Here is a 21,139-nt window from a genome sequence, read left to right on the forward strand (position 1 = left end):
AGAACTACAAACCACTGCTCAATGAAATCAAAGAGGATACAAACAAATGGAAGAACATTCCATGCTCATGGGTTGGAAGAATCAATATCGTGAAAATGGCCATACTGCCCAAGGTAATTTATAGATTCAATGCCATCCCCATCAAGCTACCAATGACTTTCTTCACAGAATTGGAAAAAACTACTTTAAAGTTCATATGGAACCAAAAAAGAGCCCGCATCGCCAAATCAATCCAAAGCCAAAAGAACAAAGCTGGAGGCATCACGCTACCTGACTTCAAACTATACTACAAGGCTACAGTAACCAAAACAGCATGGTACTGGTACCACAACAGAGACATAGATCAATGGAACAGAACAGAGCCCTCAGAAATAATGCCACATATCTACAACTATCTGATCTTTGACAAACCTGACAAAAACAAGCAATGGGGAAAGGATTCCCTATTTAATAAATGGTGTTGGGAAAACTGGCTAGCCACATGTAGAAAGCTGAAACTGCATCCCTTCCTTACACCTTATACAAAAATTAATTCAAGATGGAATAAAGACTTACATGTTAGACCTAAAACCATAAAAACCCTAGAAGAAAACCTAGGCAATTCCATTCAGGACATAGGCATGGGCAAGGACTTCATGTCTAAAACACCAAAAGCAATGGCAACAAAAGCCAAAATTGACAAATGGGATCTAGTTAAACTAAAAAGCCTCTGCACAGCAAAAGAAACTACCATCAGAGTGAACAGGCAACCTACAGAATGGGAGAAAATTTTCACAACCTACTCATCTGACAAAGGGCTAATATCCAGAATCTACTACACACTTTAAAACATGAATTTATTACAGTTTTGTAGGTCAGAAATCCAACAGAAGTTGCTTGAGGCTAAAATCAAGGTGTCCACCGGGCTGTGTTACTTTCTGGTTGTACTAAGAGAAAATCTGTTTCCTTGTCTTTTCCAGCTTCTAGAGCCTGCTCACATTCACTGATTTGGGGTCTCTTTCCTCCATTTTCAAAGCTAGCAATGTAGCTTTGATGATGCTTTTGTTGTTATATGTTTTTCTCTGACACTCCCTCTTCTATTTCCCTCTTTTTTGAATGATCCTTGTGATTACACTGGACCCATTGGATAATCCAAGATAATCTCTCTATTTTAAGGTGAGCTGATTAACAACTTCAATTTCCTCTGCAACCTTAATTTCCCTTTACCATGTAACCTAACATATTCATAGGTTCTGGGATTAGAATGTGAACATTTTGAGGAGTCATTGTTATGCCTTGAAAGTGGCTATGCCCACTTTAGTTGGTAAAGGAATCAAATATAAAGGTACATCATCATTATGAATTACCATAATATATACTATTGGCTGGGTAAAGTATTTTCATATGCTTCAAGATAACTTAAAAACTCATTGCAGTCAACATTTGATATGCTCCGGTTTTTGTTTTAATGTTAGCCATTTGGGGGATATTCAGTAGTATGTCATTATGATTTTAATTTGCGCTTTCCTGAAGACTAATGGGAATAAGCACCTTTAAATGTGTTCCTTGACCATTTATATATCTCATATTGCTAAAGGTATATCTAAAGCTTTTATTCATTTGAAAATTGCATTTTGTCTGCATTGTGTTGTATGAGTTTGTGGTGAATTTGCTATTGTGTCACCTTAACTAAACTGGATCTACTTTTTTCTAGGATTTCCCTCTCTGGTTGTTTTGAGCCTCAAAATTTATGCACGATTTGGAATGCAGACGTAAAGCAGCAACTATATTTTTTTTATTCATGGAAAGTTGGAGCAAGGCAGGTGGCACTGTTGCAGCTCACACACACTGTTGCTAATTTGCTGGTCACCCTGTGAGCATGAGGCGGCATCTGAGTTCATTACTCCACCAGCCAGACTTCCTCTTTACTTTGTGCTGAATCCTTGGCCAGGTACATGCTTATCTCCTGTAGTCAGTTGAATTTGTGTCTCCCCCAAAAAATATATGTTGGGATACTAGCCTTCAGTACCCCGGAATGTAATCTCATTTAGAGATAGATTCTTTATCGAGACAAAGGTAATCAAGTTAAAATGAATCATTAGAGTGGGCCCTAATCCAAATAAAGTGGTGTCCTTTTGAAAAGGGACAATGTGAACAAAGAGACACACACATTCACAGAGAATGCCATGTGAAGATGAAGGAAGAGATTAGGGTGATGTAGCAGATACCAAGGAATGCCAAAGATTGCCAGCAAACCACCAGAAGCTAAGCAAGAAGAATGGAAGAGGTTCTCCCTCACAGCTCTCAGGAGGAACCAACCCTGCTAACATCTTGATCTGAGATTTCTAGCCTCTAGAACCAAGACAATAAATTTCTATTTTAAGCTATCCAGTTTTTATCATGTTGCTCTGGCAACTCTAGCAAACTATTACATCTCCCTAATCACTGAAGTTGGAAGCTGCATTGAAGTTGGTGAGAGATTGGTAGTCTGTCCTTGGAGATTTCAGCCCATCCTTATAGGTGAGTTTCTTCTTGCTTCTCTCATATTGCATTTAATTTCTCTTCCTGACTGCTTTATTAGCAGATCTCAGACTCTAGTATCAGATGTAGGGACAACAGTTTCACAGAGACAGTCTCCCATAAATGTATGAGATCAAATCCATATAATGAAATCTGTCTATGTACATATGTATATATACATACACACGTATGTATGGAACTCTTAGTAGTTCTGTTTTATTAATCAAACCCTGATTGATACAGAGTTCTTTGTATATCTTTAATACTAGTCAGATACATGTTTTGGAAAGATTTACCCCCCAATCTGTGGATCACCTTTTCATTTTCATAATGGTGTTTTTGAATAGTAATAATTTTTAATTTTGATGAAGTAAAGTTTATTATTTAAAGTTTATGGATATATATATATACACATATACATGCACAGACACATATTTTGGTCTAGTGTAAACAAATCTTTACTCCAAAGTCACGAAGATATTCACACCCCCCCCCTTTTTTTTTTAGCATGGTAAGAGGTAGTGGTCAAGATTCTTCTTCTTTTCTTATGGAGATTCAGTTGTTCCAGACCATTTATTAACATTATCTTTCTTTCTTGAATTGCCTTAGTATTTTTGTTGAAAACCAATTGGCCATATATAGGTGGGCTTATGGCTGGACCTCATCTTGTTCCATTGATTTACTTCTCTATTCTTGGCCAAAGATCACATTGTAAAAACTACTACAGCTACTATGAAATCAGGGAGCGTAAATCCTACAACTTTGTTGTTTTTCAAAATTGTTTTGGCTATTCTAGATTCTTTGAATTTGTATATAAATTGTAAAGTGAGTTCAACAGTTAAAATGTGTTTCTTTGGGATTTTTTGGGATAGTTTAATAGTGTTGAATCTTCAAATATATGATCAGAGCATATATATACTTAAATTGTCTTCATTTACTTAGATCTTCTTTAAATGTTCTTAAGAAATAGTTTTTAGTTTTCAGTGTTTTCATTACATTTATTATTGTTTTTAGGCTATTGTAAATAGCATTTTGAAATATCATTTTCTTAGGCACGCTTTTACAGTGTTGGTAGGAGTGTAAATTGGTTCAACCATTGTGGAAGACAGTGTGGCAATTCCACAAGGACTCAGGACCAAAAATACAATTTGACCCAGAAATCCCATTACTGGGTATATACCCAAAGGATTGTAAATCATTCTACTATAAAGACACATGCACATGTATGTTTATTGCAGCATTATTTACAATAGCAAAGACTTGGAACCAACCCAAATACCTATCAGTGTTAGACTGGATAAAGAAAATGTGGCACATATACACCATGGAGTACTATGCAGCCATAAAAAGAATGAGTTCATGTCCTTTGCAGGGACATTGATGAAGCTGGAAACCGTCATCCTCTGCAAATTAACACAGTAACAGAAAACTAAACACCACATGCTCTTACTCATAAATGGGAGTTGAACAATGAGAACACCTGGACACAGGAAGGGGAATATCACACACCAGGGCCTGTCAGGAGGCTGGGGGGAAAGGGGAGGGAGAACATTAGGACAAACACCTAATGCATGCAGGGCTTGAAACCTAGATGATGGGTTGATAGGTGCAGCAAATCACCACGGAACGTGTATACCTATGTAACAAACCTGCACGCTCAGCATGTGTATCCTAGAACTTAAAGTAAAAAAAAAAAGAATATATATATATATATATATATATATAAAATAAAATATCATTTTCTAATTGTTTGTGGCTAGTATATAGAAATACAATCTATCTGGTCCTGGACTTTTTTTGGTTGGTAAGCTATTAATTGTTGCCTAAATTTCAGAGCCTGTTATTGGTCTATTCAGAGATTCAACTTCTTCCTGGTTTAGTCTTGGGAGAGTGTATGTGTGGAAGAATTTACCCATTTCTTCTAGATTTTCTAGTTTATTTGCGTAGAGGTGTTTACAGTATTCTCTGATGGTAGTTTGTATTTCTGTGGGATCAGTGGTGATATCCCCTTTGTCATTTTTTATTGCATCTATTTGACTCTTCTCTCTTTTCTTCTTTATTAGTCTTGCTAGCGGTCTATCAATTTTGTTGATCTTTTCAAAAAACCAGCTCCTGGATTCACTGATTTTTTTGAAGGTTTTTTTGTGTCTCTATGTCCTTCAGTTCTGCCCTGATCTTAGTTATTTCTTGCCTTCTGCTAGCTTTTGAATGTGTTTGCTCTTGCTTCTCTAGTTCTTTTAATTGTGATGTTAGGGTGTGAATTTTAGATCTTTCCTGCTTTGTCTTGTGGGCATTTAGTGCTATAAATTTCCCTCTACACACTGCTTTGAATGTGTCCCAGAGATTGTGGTATGTTGTGTCTTTGTTCTCGTTGGTTTCAAAGAACATCTTTATTTCTCTCTTCATTTAGTTATGTACCTAGTAGTCATTCAGGAGCAGGTTCTTCTGTTTCCATGTAGTTGAGTGGTTTTGAGTGAGTTTCTTAATCCTGAGTTCTAGTTTGATTGCACTGTGGTCTGAGAGACAGTTTGTTATAATTTCTGTTCTTTTACATTTGCTGAGGAGTGCTTTACTTCCAACTATGTGGTCAATTTTGGAATAGGTGTGGTGTGGTGCTGAAAAGAATGTATATTCTGTTGATTTGGGGTGGAGAGTTCTATAGATGTCTATTAGGTCTGCTTGGTGCAAAGCTGAGTTCAATTCCTGGATATGCTTGTTAACTTTCTGTCTCATTGATCTGTCTAATGTTGACAGTGGGGTGTTAAAATCTCCCATTATTATTGTGTGGGAGTCTAAGTCACTTTGTAGGTCTCTAAGAACTTGCTTTATGAATCTGGATGCTCCTGTATTGGGTGCATATATATTTAGGATCGTTAGTTCTTCTTGTTGAATTGATCCCTTTACTATTATGTAATGGCCTTCTTTGTCTCTTTTGATCTTTGTTGGTTTAAAGTCTGTTTTATCCACGACTAGGTTTGCAACACCTGCATTTTTTTGTTTTCTATTTGCTTGGTAGATCTTCCTCCATCCCTTTATTTTGAGCCTATGTGTGTCTCTGCATGTGAGATGGGTTTCCTGAATACAGCACACTGACGGGTCTTGATGCTTTATCCAGTTTGCCAGTCTGTGTCTTAATTGGAGCATTTAGCCCATTTACATTTAAGGTGAATATTGTTATGTGTGAATTTGATCCTGTCATTATGATGTTAGCTGGTTATTTTGCTTGTTAGTTGATGCAGGTTCTTCCTAGCCTCGATGGTCTTTACAATTTGGCATGTTTTTGCAGTGGCTGGTACCGGTTGTTCCTTTCCATGTTTAGTGCTTCCTTCAGGAGCTCTTTTAGGGCATCCCTGGTGGTGACAAAATCTCTCAGCATTTGCTTGTCTGTAGAGGATTTTATTTCTCCTTCACTTATGAAGCTTGGTTTGGCTGGATGTGAAATTCTGGGTTGAAAATTCTTTTCTTGAAGTATGTTGAATATTGTCCCCCACTCTCTTCTGGCTTGTAGAGTTTCTGCCGAGAGATCAGCTGTTAGTCTGATGGGCTTCCCTTTGTGGGTAACCTGACCTTTCTCTCTGGCTGCCCTTAACATTTTTTCCTTGATTTCACCTTTGGTGAATCTGACAATTATGTGTCTTGGAGTTGCTCTTCTTCAGGAGTATCTTTGTGGTGTTCTCTGTATTTCCTTAATTTGAATGTTGGCCTGCCTTACTAGATTGGGGAAGTTCTCCTGGATAATATCCTGCAGAGTGTTTTCCAGCTTGGCTCCATTCTCCCCATCGCTTTCAGGTACACCAATCAGATGTAGATTTGGTCTTTTCACATAGTCCCATATTTCTTGGAGGCTTTGTTCGTTTCCTTTTATTCTTTTTTTCTCTAAACTTCTCTTCACTCTTCATTTCATTCATTTCATCTTCCATCGCTGATACCCTTTCTTCCAGTTGATCCCATCAGTTACTGAGGCTTGTGCATTCGTCACGTAGTTGTCATGCCATGGTTTTCAGCTCCATCAGGTCCTTTAAGGACTTCTCTGCATTGGTTATTCTAGTTATCCATTTGTCTAATGTTTTTTCAAAATTTTTAACTTCTTTGCCATTGGTTTGAACTTCCTCCTTTAGATCGGAGTAGTTTGATCTTCTGAAGCCTTCCTCTCTGAACTCGTCAAAGTCATTCTCCCTCCAGCTTTGTTCCATTGCTGGTGAGGCGCTGCCTTCCTTTGGAGGAGGAGAGGCGCTCTGATTTTTAGAGTTTCCGGTTTTTCTGCTCTGTTTTTTCCCCATCTTTGTGGTTTTATCTACCTTTGGTCTTTGATGATGGTGACGTACAGATGGGTTTTTGGGTGGATGTCCTTTCTTTTTGTTAGTTTTCCTTCTAACAGTCAGGACCCTCAGCTGCAGGTCTGTTGGTGTTTACTGGAGGTCCACTCCAGACCCTGTTTGCCTGGGTATCAGCAGAGGTGGCTGCAGAATAGCGGATATTGGTGAACCACAAATGCTGCTGCCTGATCGTTCCTCTGGAAGTTTTGTCTCAGAGGAGTACTCGGCTGTGTGAGGTGTCAGTCAGCCCCTACTGGGGGTTGCCTCCTAGTTAGGCTACTCAGGTGTCAGGGAACCACTTGAGGAGTCAGTCTGCCTTTTCTCAGATCTCAAGCCGCATGCTGGGAGAACCACTACTCTCTTCAAAGCTGTCAGACAGGGACATTTAAGTCTGCAGAGGTTATTGCTGTCTTTTGTTTGTCTGTGCCCTGCCCCCAGAGGTGGAGCCTACAGAGGCAGGCAGGCCTCCTTGAGCTGTAAACCACAATGAGATACCATCTCACACCAGTTAGAATGGCCATCATTAAAAAGTCAGGAAACAACAGGTGCTGGAGAGGATGTGGAGAAATAGGAACACTTTTATGCTGTTGGTGGGATGGTAAACTAGTTCAACCATTGTGGAAGTCTGTGTGGTGATTCCTCAGGGATCTAGAACTAGAAATACCATTTGACCCAGCCATCCCATTACTGGGTATATACCCAAAGGATTATAAATCATGCTGCTATAAATACACATGCACATGTGTGTTTATTGCGGCACTATTCACAATAGCAAAGACTTGGAACCAACCCAAATGTCCAACAATGATAGACTGGATTAAGAAAATGTGGCACATAATACACCATGGAATACTATGCACCCATAAAAAAATGATGAGTTCAAGTCCTTTGTAGGGACATGGATGAAGCTGGAAACCATCATTCTCAGCAAACTATCACAAGGATAAAAAGCCAAACCCCACATGTTCTCACTCATAGGTGGGAATTGAACAATGAGAACACATGGACAGAGGAAGCGGAACTTCACACACCAGGGCCGTTTGTGGGGTGTGGGGAGGTGGGAGGGATAGCATTAGGAGATATACCTAATGCTAAATGACGAGTTAATGGGTGCAGCACACGAATATGGCACATGTATACATATGTAACAAACCTGCATGTTGTGCACATGTGCCCTGAAACTTAAAGTATAATAATAATAAAAAAAAGAGGCAAAAAAAAGAATGAAGTGAATGACCAACGAAAAATGCATTCTGTAAGGATACAGTGATGTGTTATTAGCTTAAATCCTCTACCCCTGTACACATATAACTGCTAGGAGAGGCCCTGTGGCCTCAGAACCCTTTTCATTCTAGTGTGAGAAATCCTGGGATGACGTTTGCACCATGGTTCGGAGAGCCCTGAGTACATAAAAGCCTCCCTCTCCTTTTATTCCTCTTAGCCTCCTGCATTTCTTTATCCCTTCTTTACATCAAAATATGAGCTAGGAGGGAGTTTCTGTAGTAAGCAGAGGCCCAGAAATTCCATACACAGCAAAGAAATAAAGTGGTGGAGAGGAAGGAGGGAGCTACCATTCATTGGATGTTTACCACGTGCCAAAGATTTATCTTTAGAATATGCATGTAAGGGATTATGAATCCCATTTTCACAGCAGAGGAAGGTGAAAATCAGAACAATTAAAGTCATTCATCCAATCCCTAGAAATGGTGGAGCCACAGTTTGGACTGAGGCCTAGTTGACACCAAACACCATGCCTTCCCCCACAGAGCTGGCTGTTTCTCATGATCCAGGTAGACAGAAAGGTCTGACAAAGTAGACACTGGGGCACCTGGATAGAAATAAAATGAATAAATAGGAACTATTTATTGGGCAGCCTTAAATATAAAATGTAAACAATAATGGCTAACATGTGCCAAGCATTGTCAAAGTATTATATTACTTTGAAACTCTGTGTGCCAAGCCTGAACTTATTCAATCCTCCCAATAATCCTAGGAGTGCATATTTTTGTTCATCCCATTTCCAGATGATGGACTTGAGGGCTCAGAGACGTCAATAAGTTAGCCCAAAGTTCCACAGCCAGCAAGTGGCACAGCTAGGAAGCAGCCCTGAGTAGCTGATTCAGAGCCTCCCCTGGCTCCGTCTCACGTCTTTTCAGCCTAACCTCAAAGAAGGAAACAAGAACTTGCCTGGGACAAAAACGCTTCAATGGCAGCCTCTTGGTTCATCATAAGAAAAGGCTATCTTTAAGAAAATCCCTTCAGGAACAGCAATGAAATAGCTCCATTTAAATAATACACCCATTAAAATAAAATATTATTTGTCCTCTAAAAAAAAAAAAGAAATACAGTTTATTTTTGTATACTGACCTTGTATCTTACAAGTTTGCTAAATTCACTTGTTTGTTCTAGTAGTTTTAGAAAATAGATTCCTACATAAAATACAGAATACTGACACTACCAAATACTGGTGAGGATGTGGAGCAGGAGGAAATCTCATTCATTGCTTATAGGAAGGCGAAATGGTACAGACTCTTTGGAAGAGTTTGGAAGTTCCTTATAAAGCTCAACATAGGCTTACAGTATTATCTAGCAATCATACCCCTAGGTATTTACCCCTAAAACTGCACATGAATGTCTATAGCAGCCTTATTGCTAATTGCCAGAAACTGATCAAGGTGTCTTCCATTTTGGTAAATGGATGAACAAATTGCGGTTCATACATACAGTGGAATACTACTCAGCAGTAAAAAGGAATGAGTTTGTCAAGCCATAAAAAGACATGGAGGAACCATAAAGGCACATTGCTTAATGAAGGAAGTCAATCCAAATTAGCTCTACACAATGTGATTTCAACTATATGATATCAGGGAAAAAGCAAAACTGTTGAGACAGCAAAATGAGCAGAGCTTTCTAGGGCTTTGGGAGGAGTGAGGGAGAGATGAATAGGTAGAGCACAATGTAGTTTCAAGGAGGTGAAAATGTTCTGTATGATACTGTAAATATGGATACTTGACATGATGAACTTGTCCAAATCCATTGAACTTACACAACACAAAGGGTGAAACTTAATGTGAACTGTAGACTAGTTAATAACGTATCAAGATGAGTTCAATTGTAACAAGTGGAGCACATAAATGGAAGATGTTAATAGGGAAACTGTGTGTAGGGGAGTGAGGGGGTATATGGGAACTTTCTACATTTGCTGCTCAATTTTTCTGTAAACTTAAAAGTGCTCTGACAAGGTCTATTAAAAAGGAGATTACTTAGGATTTTGAAATCTTAGTATACCATCATGTCATCTTTGAATAAATACTGTTTTATATCTTCCTTTGTAATCTGTATCTGTCTGTGTCTCACTATCTTTTCAGATTGTCTCCTGACCCTTGCTGAGACCTCTGTATACTGTCAAATAGTAGTGAAAGTGTACACATTTGTTTGTTTTTGATCTTAGGAGAAACATTTTATCTCCTTTACTGTGGCAATAATGTTAATTACATCGATAAGATTTTCTTATGTTAAACCAATCTTGCATTCCTGGAATGAATTTCACTGAACCATATCTTATTATTATTTTGTATATATTGCTAGGTTCAATTTGCTACTACTTTGTTGAGTATTTTTGTCTATGTTCTTAACGGTTTTGGTCTAATTTTTTGCTTATAATGTTCTTATAGTGTTTTGGATTCAGGGTTATGCTAACCTTATAAAACAAGTTGGAAGTATTCTTTCCTCCTAGGTAATCTGAAAAAGATTGTGTAATTTTGATATTATTTCATCCTTAAATATTTGATAGAATTCACCAGTGAAGTGATTCTGGCCTGAAGACTTTTTAGGAAGAAATTACAAATTCATTTACTTTACACAGTTTAGATTTTATGCTTCTTACGTCAAGTTTTTTTTAAAGGATTTTAATCTAGTTTCATCTAAGTTTCTTATATATTGGCATAAAGTTCTTCATAATATTCACTTGTTATCCTTTTATTGTCCGTAGAGTCAATTATAAAGTCCCTTCTTTCATTCTTAATAGAGTCATGTGGTGCAGTGTATGTAAGCTTTTTCCATTGGTGAGTGGTTGTTCTTATGTAAGTGGCCATTTTAATATGGGTCAACATGGCCATAAATAAATACTTCTCAGTTCCTATCTAAATCAAAAGCAAGATATTCGGCCAGGCACAATGCCTCACGCCTGTAATCCCAGCACTTTGGGAGGTGGAGGCAGGCGGATTACCTGAGGTAAGGAGTTTGAGACAGGCCTGCCCAACGTGGCGAAAATCCATCTCTACTAAAAACACAGAAATTAACCAGGTGTGGTGGTACACACCTGTAATCCCAGCTACTTGGGAGGCTGAGGCAAGAGAATTGCTCGAACCCAGGAGGCAGAGATTGCAGCAAGCCAAGATCGTACCACTGCACTACAGCCTGGGCAACAGAGTAAGACTGTCTCAAAAAAAAAAAAAAAAAAGCAAGATATTCAGTAAAGGTGAGGGTTGGAAGCTTTGGCAAATATAAGGTGGATTTGACAAGTACGGGAGCCATGTAATGCAGACCTCAGCAACATGGTGGCTGCAGGTGAGGAGAGGTCTCATTAAATTCTGTCACACCAAGCTTAAGAGAGTCTCAGGCCTAATGGTGGTACAACTGATGCAGGTTATTCTAGAACTATACAGCCTTTGGCTTTAGCAGTGTGTTTGGACCAAGTGGGGCCTGAAATGACAGTGGACCCCAGAAGGCTTAGTGAGTAGGTACAGCTGATGCAATGGGGAAGAGAGTTTTTCCATATGTAGGACTTTTAGATATTAGGACATACAAAGGTTATATGATGCTTGCTCTGTAAAAATCTACAGGTCAGAACTTAAAACTACAACTTGGTTTCATGTGTGGCTCAGAGCATTGATGTGTGTTTCTAACAGGCTGAGTTAGGCAGAGAAGACAGATGACTTAAAATTGGTTCCTCTTTATGTCATTTTCAATTGCACTCCTGGCCAACGAAGGATTATGTGGACAGACTAATTGCTTGTGCTGTTGTATGTGGCAGGTCAATAAGTCAATAAGCTTGTAGGGGATATTCTTCCCATCACTTAGTTGGCTCTGGGCTTGTTAATTATATAATCCCTGACTATGATTTTAGAATTTAACACAAATTATGGCTTCATTCATAAATGTAGCTTTTTTTTTTCATCCTTGACTCTGCTAGACCTTTATTTTCAGGCATGAGTCACATACCAGCCCTGTGTGTCCCCCAAGCTTGAAGAGTCACAAATTAGTTTTTTTTAAATCTCTTTTTTCCCCATAAGTTATTGGGTTACAGGTGGTATTTGGTTACATGAGTAAGTTCCTTAGTAGTGATTTGTGAGATTTTGGTGCACCCATCACCTGAGCAGTACATACTGCACCATATTTGTAGTCTTTTATCCATTGCCCCCTGCCACTCTTCCCCCTAAGTCCCCAAAGTCCATTGTATCATTCTTATGCCTTTGCATCCTCATAGCTTAGCTCCCACATATCAATGAGAACATATGATGTTTGGTTTTCCATTCCTGAGTTACTTCACTTAAATAATAGTCTCCAGTCTCATCGAGGTCAGTGCAAATGCTGTTAGTTCATTTCTTTTTATGGCTACGTAGTATTCTATCATATATATTTACCACAGTTTCTTTATCCATTCATTGATGGACATTTGGGTTGGTTCCATGATTTTGCTATTGTGAATTTTGCCACTATAAATGTGCATGTACAATTATCTTTTTTGAATAATGACTTCTTTTCCTCTGGGTAGATACCCAGTAGTGGGATTGCTGGATCAAATGGTAGTTCTACTTTTAGTTCCTTAAGGAATCTCCACACTGTTTTCCATAGTGGCTGTACTAGTTTACATTCCACCAGCAGTGTAGAAGTGTTCCCTGTTCACCACATCCACGCCAACATCTACTGTTTTTTGATTTTTTGACTATGGTCATCCTTGCGGGAGTAAAGTGGTATTGCATTGTGGTTTTGATTTGCATTTCCCTGATCATTAGTGATGTTGAACATTTTTTTCATACGTTTGTTGGCCATTTGTATATCTTCTTTTGAGAATTGACTGTTAATGTCTTTATCCCACTTTTGGATGGGATTGTTTGTCTTTTTTTCTTACTGATTTGTTTGAATTCATTGTAGATTCTGGATATTAGTTCTTTGTCAGAAGTATAGATTGTGAAGATTTTCTTCTACTCTTTGGGTTTTCTGTTTACTCTGCTGACTGTTCCTTTTGTCATGCAAAAGCTCTTTAGTTTAATTAGGTCCCAGCTATTTATCTTTGTTTTTATTGCATTTGCTTTTGGGTTCTTGGTCGTGAAATCTTTGCCTAAGCCAATGTCTAGAAGGGTTTTTCCAATGTTATCTTGTTATCTTCTAGAATTTTTATAGTTTCAGATCTTAAGTTTAAATCTTTAATCCATCTTGAGTTAATTTTCCTATAAGGTGAGAGATGATGATCCGGTTTCGTTCTCCTACATGTGGCTAGCCAATTATCCCAGCACCATTTGTTGAATAGGGTGTCCTTTCCCCATGTAATGTTTTTGTTTGCCTTGTTGAAGATCAGTTGGCTGTAAGTATTTGGGTTTATTTCTGGGTTCTCGAGTCTGTTCCATTGGTCTATGCACCTATTTTTATACCAGTACTACACTGTTTTGGTGACTATGGCCTTATAGTATATTTTGTCATCAGGTAGTGTGATGCCTCCAGATTTGTTCTTTTTGCTTAGTCTTGCTTTAGCTATGTGGGCTCCTTTTTGGTTTCATATTAATTTTAGAATTGTTTCTTCTAATTCTTTGAAGAATGATGGTGGTATTTTGATGGGGATTGCGTTGAATTTTTAGATTGCTTTTGGCAGTATGGTCATTTTCACAATATTGATTCTACTCATTCATGAGCATGGGATGTGTTTCCATTTGTTTGTGTCATCTATGATTTTCAGCAGTGTTTTGTAGTTTTCCTTATAGAGCTCTTTTGGTTGCTTGGTTAGGTATATTCATAAGTATTTTATTTTTTTGCAGCTATTGTAAAGGGGGTTGAGTTCTTGATTTGATTCTCTGCTTGGTCATTTTTGTATAGAAAAGCTACTGATTTGTTTACATTAGTCTTGTATCTGGAAACTTTGCTGAATTCTTTTATCAGTTCTAGGAGCTTTCTGGAGGAGTCCTTAGGGTTTTCAAGATAAATGATCATATCATCAACAAACAGTGACAGTTTGACTTCCTCTTTACCTATTTGGATGCCCTTTATTTCTTTCTGTTGTCACACTGCTCTGGCTAGGACTTCCAGTAATGTGGTGAAGAGGAGTGGTGAGAGTGGGCATCCTTGTCTTATTCCAGTTCTCAGAGGAAATGCTTTCAACTTTCCCCATTCAGTATTATGTTGGCTGTGGGTTTGTCATAGATGGCTTTTATTACATTAAGATATGTCCCTTGTATACCAATTTTGTTGAGAGTTTTAATCATAAATGGATGCTGGATTTTGTCGAATGCTTTTTCTGCATCTATTGAGATTATCATGTGATTTTTGTTTTTAATTCTGTTTATGTGATGTATCACATTTATTGACTTGTGTGTTAAACCATCCCTGCATTCCTATTATGAAACCTACTTGATCATGTTGGATTATCTTTTTGATATGTTATTGGATTCAGTTAGCTAGTAATTTGTTTAGGATTTTAATATCAATGTTCATCAAGGATATTGGTCTGCAGTTCTCTTTTTTGGTTATGTCCTTTCCTGATTTTGGTATTATGGTGATGCTGGCTTCATAAAATGAACTAGGAAGGGTTCCGTCTTTCTTTGTCTTATGGAATAGTGTCATAGTGTTGAAAGAACTGGTACAAATTCTTCTTTGAATGCCTGGTAGAATTCTGCTGTGAATCTGTCTGGTCCTGTACTCTTTTTTTTGTTGGTAGTTTTAAAATTACCATATCAGTCTTGCTGCTTATTATTGGTCTGTTCAGGGTATGTAATTTTTCCTGATTTAAGCTACGATAGTTTATGTGCATAAAGGTGTTCATAGTAGCCTTGGATGATCTTTTGTATTTCAGTGGTGTCAGTTGTAATATATCCTGTTTCATTTCTTAGTGAGGTTATTTGGATTTTCTCTCTTCTTTTTTGCTTAATGTTGCTGATGGTCTATCAATTTTATTTATCTTTTCAAAGAACCAGCTTTTTGTTTCATTTATCTTGTATGTTTTTTTTCAATTTCATTTAGTTCTGCTCTGATCTTGGTAATTTTCTTTCTTCTGCTGGTTTGGGTTTGGGTTTGGTTTGTTCTTTTTTCTCTAGTTCCTTGAGGTGTAAACTTAGAATGTCAGTTTGTGCTCTTTCAGTCTTTTTGATGTAGGCTCTTAGGGCTATGAACTTCCCTCTTAGCACTGCCTTTGCTGTATCCCAGAAGTTTTGATACATTGTGTCATTATTGTCATTCAGTTTGAAAAATTTTTAAATATTCATTTTGATTTCATTTTTGACCCAATGTTCATTCAGGAGCAGGTTACTTAATTTTTATATACTTGCATGGTTCTGAAGATTCCTTTTGGAGTTGATTTCCATTTTTATTCCACTATGGCCTGCGAGAGTGCTTGATATAATTTCAATTTTCTTAAATTTGTTGAAGCTTGTTTTATGGCCTATTACATGGTCTATCTTGCAGAAAGTTCCATGTCCTGTTGAATAGAATGTGTATTCTGCAGTTGTTGGATGAAATGTTCTGTGTAAATCTATTAAGTCCATTTGTTCCAAGGTATAATTTAAATCCATTGTTTGTTTGTTGACTTTCTGTCTTGATGACCTGTCTAGTGCTGCCAGTGAAGATAGGGCCTCAATCCCTTCTAACTTAAAGGGTTTCTCCTGAGAAATCTGATACTTTTTTTTTTCAAAATATATAGATTACCTGTTGCTTCTGTCTCACAGCTCATAAGATTCTTTCCTTCATCTTAACTTTGGATAACCTGATGACAATGTGCCTAGGTGAAGATCTTTTGCAGTGAATTTCCCAGGTGTTCTTTGTGCTTCTTGTATTTGGATGCCTAGGTCTGTAGAAAGGCTGGGGAAGTTTTCCTCTATTATTTCCCCAAATATGCTTTCCAAGCTTTTAGAATTCTCTTCTTCCTCAGGAACATGGATTATTCTTAAGTTTGGTGATTTAACATAATCCCAGACTTCCTGGAGACTTTGTTCATATTTTTCTTATTCTTTTTTCTTAGTCTTTCTTGGATTGGGTTAATTTGAAGACCTTGTCTTCGAGCTCTGAATTTCTTTCTTGTACTTGTTCAATTCTATTGCTGAGACTTTCCAGAGCATTTCACATTTCCAAAATTGTGTCCAGAGTTTCCTGCATTTTTGATTGTTTTTTCTTTATGCTATCTATTTCCTTGAATATTTCTCCCTTCACTTCTTGTATCATTTTTTTGGATTTCTTTGCATTGGGGTTTGCCTTTCTCTGGCCCCTCCCTGATTAGCTTAATAACTAACCTCCTGAACACCTTTTCAGGTAAATCAGGAATTTCTTCTTGGTTTGGATCAATTGCTGGTGAACTAGTGTGATTTTTGGGGGGTGTTGAAGAACCTTGTTTTATTATATTACCAGGTTGGTTTTCTGGTTCCTTCTCATTTGGATAGGCTCTGTCAGAGGGAAGGTCTAGGGCTGAAGACTTGTTCAGATTCTTTTGTCCCATGGGGTGTTCCCTTGATGTAGTACTCTCCCCCTTTTCCTATGAATGTGGTTTCCTGTGAGCCAAACTGCAGTGATTGTTGTCTCTCTTCTGGGTCTAGTCACCCAGAGAGTTTACCTGGCTCTAGGCTGGTACTGGGGGTTGTCTGCACAGAGTCCTGTGATATGAACTGTCTATAGGTCTCTCAGCTGCAGATACCAGTGTCTGTTTCAGTAGAGGTGGCTGGGGGGGTGCAATGGACTCTGTGAGGGTTCTCAGCTTTGATGGTTTAATGCTCTACTTTTGTGCTGGTTGGCCTGCTGCCAGGAGGTGGCACTTTCCAGAAAGCATCAGCTGTAGTAGTATAGAGAGGGACCGGAAGTGGTTGGGACCCTAGAACTCCCAAGATTATATTCCCTTTGTGTTCCACTACCAGGGTGCATAGGGAAGGACCATCAGGTGTGGGTGGGGGTAGGCGTGTCTGAGCTTAGACTCTCCTTGGGTGGGTCTTGCTGTGGCTGCTGTGGGGGATGGGGGTGAGATTCCTAGGTTACTGGAGTTGGGTACCTAGGGTGATTGTGGCTGCCTCTGATGAGTCATGCAGGTTGTTGGGGAAGTTGGGGAAAACCCAGCTTCCATGCAAACTGAAGGGCTGGTCTCACTCCCACCATGCTCTCCCCAACAGCCCTGAGTCTGTTTCCAGGCGGCGGGCAAGAAGGGCTTGAAAACTTCCTCCAGGCTACCTGCCTTCCAGCTGCTAAAGAAAAGGGGTTGGTTTTTCCACTGCCTGTGGAGTCTGCACACTGGATTTGCACCTTCCCTTGATTTCTGGCCATTGGGCTTCTTACCTTGTTCAAATTGTTACAAAGTTCAGCTAGAGACTTTCTTCTCCCTGTGGAATTTTATCCCCCTGCTCCTCTGGTCACCCTCCAGATGGATTCCTGTTGTGCCAGGCAGGAATGGCCTGCTAGAGGATGCAGTGAGCTCCCAGGACCTTTCTGCTGCTTCCTCTACGCATGTATTTTGCTCGTCTCTCTAAACTGACTCAGTTCCAGGTAAAGTCAGAAACTTCTCCCACAAACCTTCAGCTTCTCCAATGTGGGTGTGTGTTCCGGAGACGAGGGTCTCCCTTTCCAGCTTCCGCAGTTGGGGCACTCACGGTATTTGGGGTGTTTCCCAGGTCCTGCAGAAGCAGTCTGCTTCCTTCAGAGGGTCTATGGGTCCTCTCGGGATTGATGGTTTGTTCTTGCAGTCAATCTAGAGCTAAAATTTACAATGCAAACTTCCACAGGCTGCTCTGAACAGAGCTGCAATCTAGTCCTGCCTCCCATCCTCCGTGATTGCCTGTATCTCTCCAAGTGTAACTTTTTGTAAAAAGCAAATGAGCAATATCAAGGCTTTTGGTTTTTATGAAGATAATGAATCAACCAAGGTTGTTGGCTTGCTTCCTCAAATAAACTTTGGAGAAATGGTAGAATCAAAGAACAGAAATGGATTCAAGGAACTGACAACAACAAAACTCCACGAAGAAACCCTTGGAGATACTGAAGTCTGTTCTCACCTACTATGCATATGCTTATGGAAGGTAGATGGCTGCAGCCCAGAGTAGAATATGTCAGTAGGATAACTTGTTGGAATAATGCAATGGATAAGATAAGCAATAGCTTAGAAATATGTGGAAGATGATTGTCCAACCTAAAGAAATGTGGTGAAATAGATTCCACAGGACTAAGCAAATTCATAGCAAGGGGCTGAAATTTCACCGTAGGGCTCAATGCACTTGCTCACAAGAGTATAGTCATGGAGCTGAGAAACACAGGACTCAAAGGAGAAGTAGAAATGAAGAGGTTTTGAATGTGTAAGAAAAGTCACTTCACATCAGACCCAGTGACTACGGGTGACATCGTTGCAAATTTCTAAACTTTGCAAGAAGACAGTAATATCTCAAATACTAGTTCTCTGAGACAGGTGAATTTTCTCTACATCTATACTACATATAGAGTTATTATTATTATGAGAATTAAATGAGAAGATGAAATGAAAGTGCTAAGCCCAGAACTAGGAAAATAGTGAGTGCTCAATAAATATTGGTTATCATTTAAAATTAGATTCAAGATCAATCTAATGTGTAGGGTACTCCTTGAGTGGCTAATTGAACTTACTTGATAAAATCTCTGTTTTGCTGCTCATTTCCTTCAATACGACTATCAAAAGAAAAGGTGTTATGATGCAGGAAAAAATAAATAATGCCTATGAAAATGATGTATACTTGCATGAACATCAATGAGTTGACAAGCAGAAGTACCCAGGAAATCCTGTGGGGGGAATAAACATAAATGATCTTTTTGGAGAGTATTAGAGGTTGCTGGGTGTGATACATAGAACATGTATGATGTCTTCTTGAAATAGGCTACATAAATGCACAGAGGCAAAGGGTAATGAAGACAGGGCTTTTCCTTATGTGAACATGTATTGGTTGGCTTATTCAGTTAAAATCAGACACTACTTTAACAATTTATTTTGTAAAAGGTAAAGAGAGTAATAAAGTGAATTGCTTTGCTAGTACTAATTCTGGCTAAAAAAGGGTCATTAATTGGTGAAATGGGAGTGATTAAAACTTTGGGATAAAACAGCTTTTTATTATGTCAAGTTAGAAAAAGACAGAAAAGTAGAGAGAGTGCTATAACAAACATCCAAGTATTGGATCGTTGGATCACTTGGATTTAATAATTGCTTACATTTTGCAAAAAATTAGTTCTCTCTTTGGTTTTCTAATACCGCCAAATGCCAATATGAAAAATAGGAAGTTAGCAATAACACTTCGATAACTCAAAAATGAAGGAATGGAGCTATTATCAGGATACTACTTCCTTCTCGTAATTTCATATCATACCTGATGTTTATTTTTGAAATTCCATTGCCTATTGTGGGTGGATTCCTTTTCAAGTTTTTCATAAGTAATCTACATCTGTGTAATTTCCCCCTTTGAAACAAGTGGGTGGCCATTTATTCTCAATGGGATGCACTATTTTCAATACTGAAAATAGATCATTTCAATGAAATATTTTAGCTCTGAGGACTCATTACAGAGAAAAGAATAGCAATCAATAATATAATTTTATTGAGATGGAAAGTAATGATTCTGGGAAATATCTATATATACAATAAAATGCTCCATTTCAAAATATATATTGAATTTGTAAATAAAATAATACTTCATCTTTATATACTGCTCTTCCTTCTAAGAGCTAAAAAATTCTTTCAAATTTATTTATTTATTGCCATCATAACTCTATGACGTAGACAAGAAGGTATAGATATAATTTAATCATTAACATTTTAAGGGGAAAATGTATCTTTTGAAATTTTATTTGAAAGTTGAGAGGATGTATCTTATGGCTCTTGCTAAGAATTGTGAAGATCATAAATATATTGAAGCATATAAATATAAATTTATAGTGCATGTATCCATTTTTTCTTGAAAATTTATATATTGATGCTTATAACCCATAAAGTAGAAAAAAAGAAACATATAAAAATGCAATATGTTTTGTTTTATGACTATAGATGGTGTGATATGTCACTATATCTCTGAAAGCCATGAGTTTGTCTGTGGTAAATCCTGAAATCATAAAATCAGCTTAACTATATCCCTGGATGGAAAGTGATTAATAGAGAAGAATGTTGCAGGCTTGAAGAAGCCCTGTTAGATAACAAATAAGAAAAATCATTAATGTTGTTTAAGATAATACTCTACTAGGTTTCTGACAATTTAAACCCTGTGTATATAATTCTCGTTACAACGTTTGAAATAGTATCTTTCATTGAATAATATATTCCAAAGTATTATTAGTGGTAACCTATTCTTGTAGGGATTGTAGAGCATTTTATTTTTCTATTTATATTTCCTAATATTTTAAAAAGTTTTTTAATATTAAGAAAGACAGCAAATACATGTTTTTCCAAAGAAAGAATGTCTTTGTGAATTCTTAGAAATTTATTTGTAAGAAGAATTCAACCCTGAATACTATATTTACCAAACCATGGCATTAGAGAAAATAAAGATTCTTTGATGTACTTTTAAGTTATTGCTGTTATAATTCTTGCATGTTTAAGGATTTAGGATTATGATCTATTAATCATTATTTGGTAAGCATTCCTTATGGAATTAACACTTTAATATGTATTACGGGACAAAAAGATGATAAATTCTGAAATTTTCATGTAATGAGCACAAATAGTCTTTATAGAAAAAACATGCACAGTAAAAATTAGAGAACTATCAAAAGCTGAATTGCGTCACTGACAGTGCAGAGAACAGAAACTAGGCAGGAGCAGCCTGTGATTTGATGAAGATGAGATTTGAGCTTGGCTTTGAAAGAAGTATAATTAAGGAGCCTTGGAAGTCAGGGCATAGAGGAAATAATTTTTTTATGTACTAGGCAATAGGGATTAATATCATCTGGATTAAGCAAATTATAGGGGAAATTCTGTTAGGAGAATTAGTCTACATGTTCTCTGCTAAATAAGGAAAAATAGGAAAAGGAGGCTAGCTATCCCTGATTTGCCATCTCTTTTTATTCCTATAGGGAAAGAACCATGGCATTTTTGGTAGGGTACAGGGCCATCCATTGCCCAGCCTTCCTTTCAC

At 37.8% G+C, this 21,139-nt stretch overlaps 1 long non-coding RNA gene across 1 annotated transcript in view; it reads left to right on the forward strand.

Annotated features, from left to right (window-relative positions):
• Positions 1–786: 786 nt before the first annotated feature.
• LOC134736449 (uncharacterized) overlaps positions 787–21,139 on the forward strand; it is a 105,539-nt gene continuing 85,186 nt past the window's right edge. Inside the window, exons 1-2 of the long non-coding RNA XR_010120454.1 lie at positions 787–1,155; positions 1,694–1,930. This is a non-coding gene — a long non-coding RNA (uncharacterized lncRNA). The remainder of the gene's footprint in view (positions 1,156–1,693; positions 1,931–21,139) is intronic.

Source organism: Symphalangus syndactylus, chromosome 4, assembly GCF_028878055.3.
Source record: "Symphalangus syndactylus isolate Jambi chromosome 4, NHGRI_mSymSyn1-v2.1_pri, whole genome shotgun sequence".
NCBI classification, from domain to species: Eukaryota; Metazoa; Chordata; class Mammalia; order Primates; family Hylobatidae; genus Symphalangus; species Symphalangus syndactylus.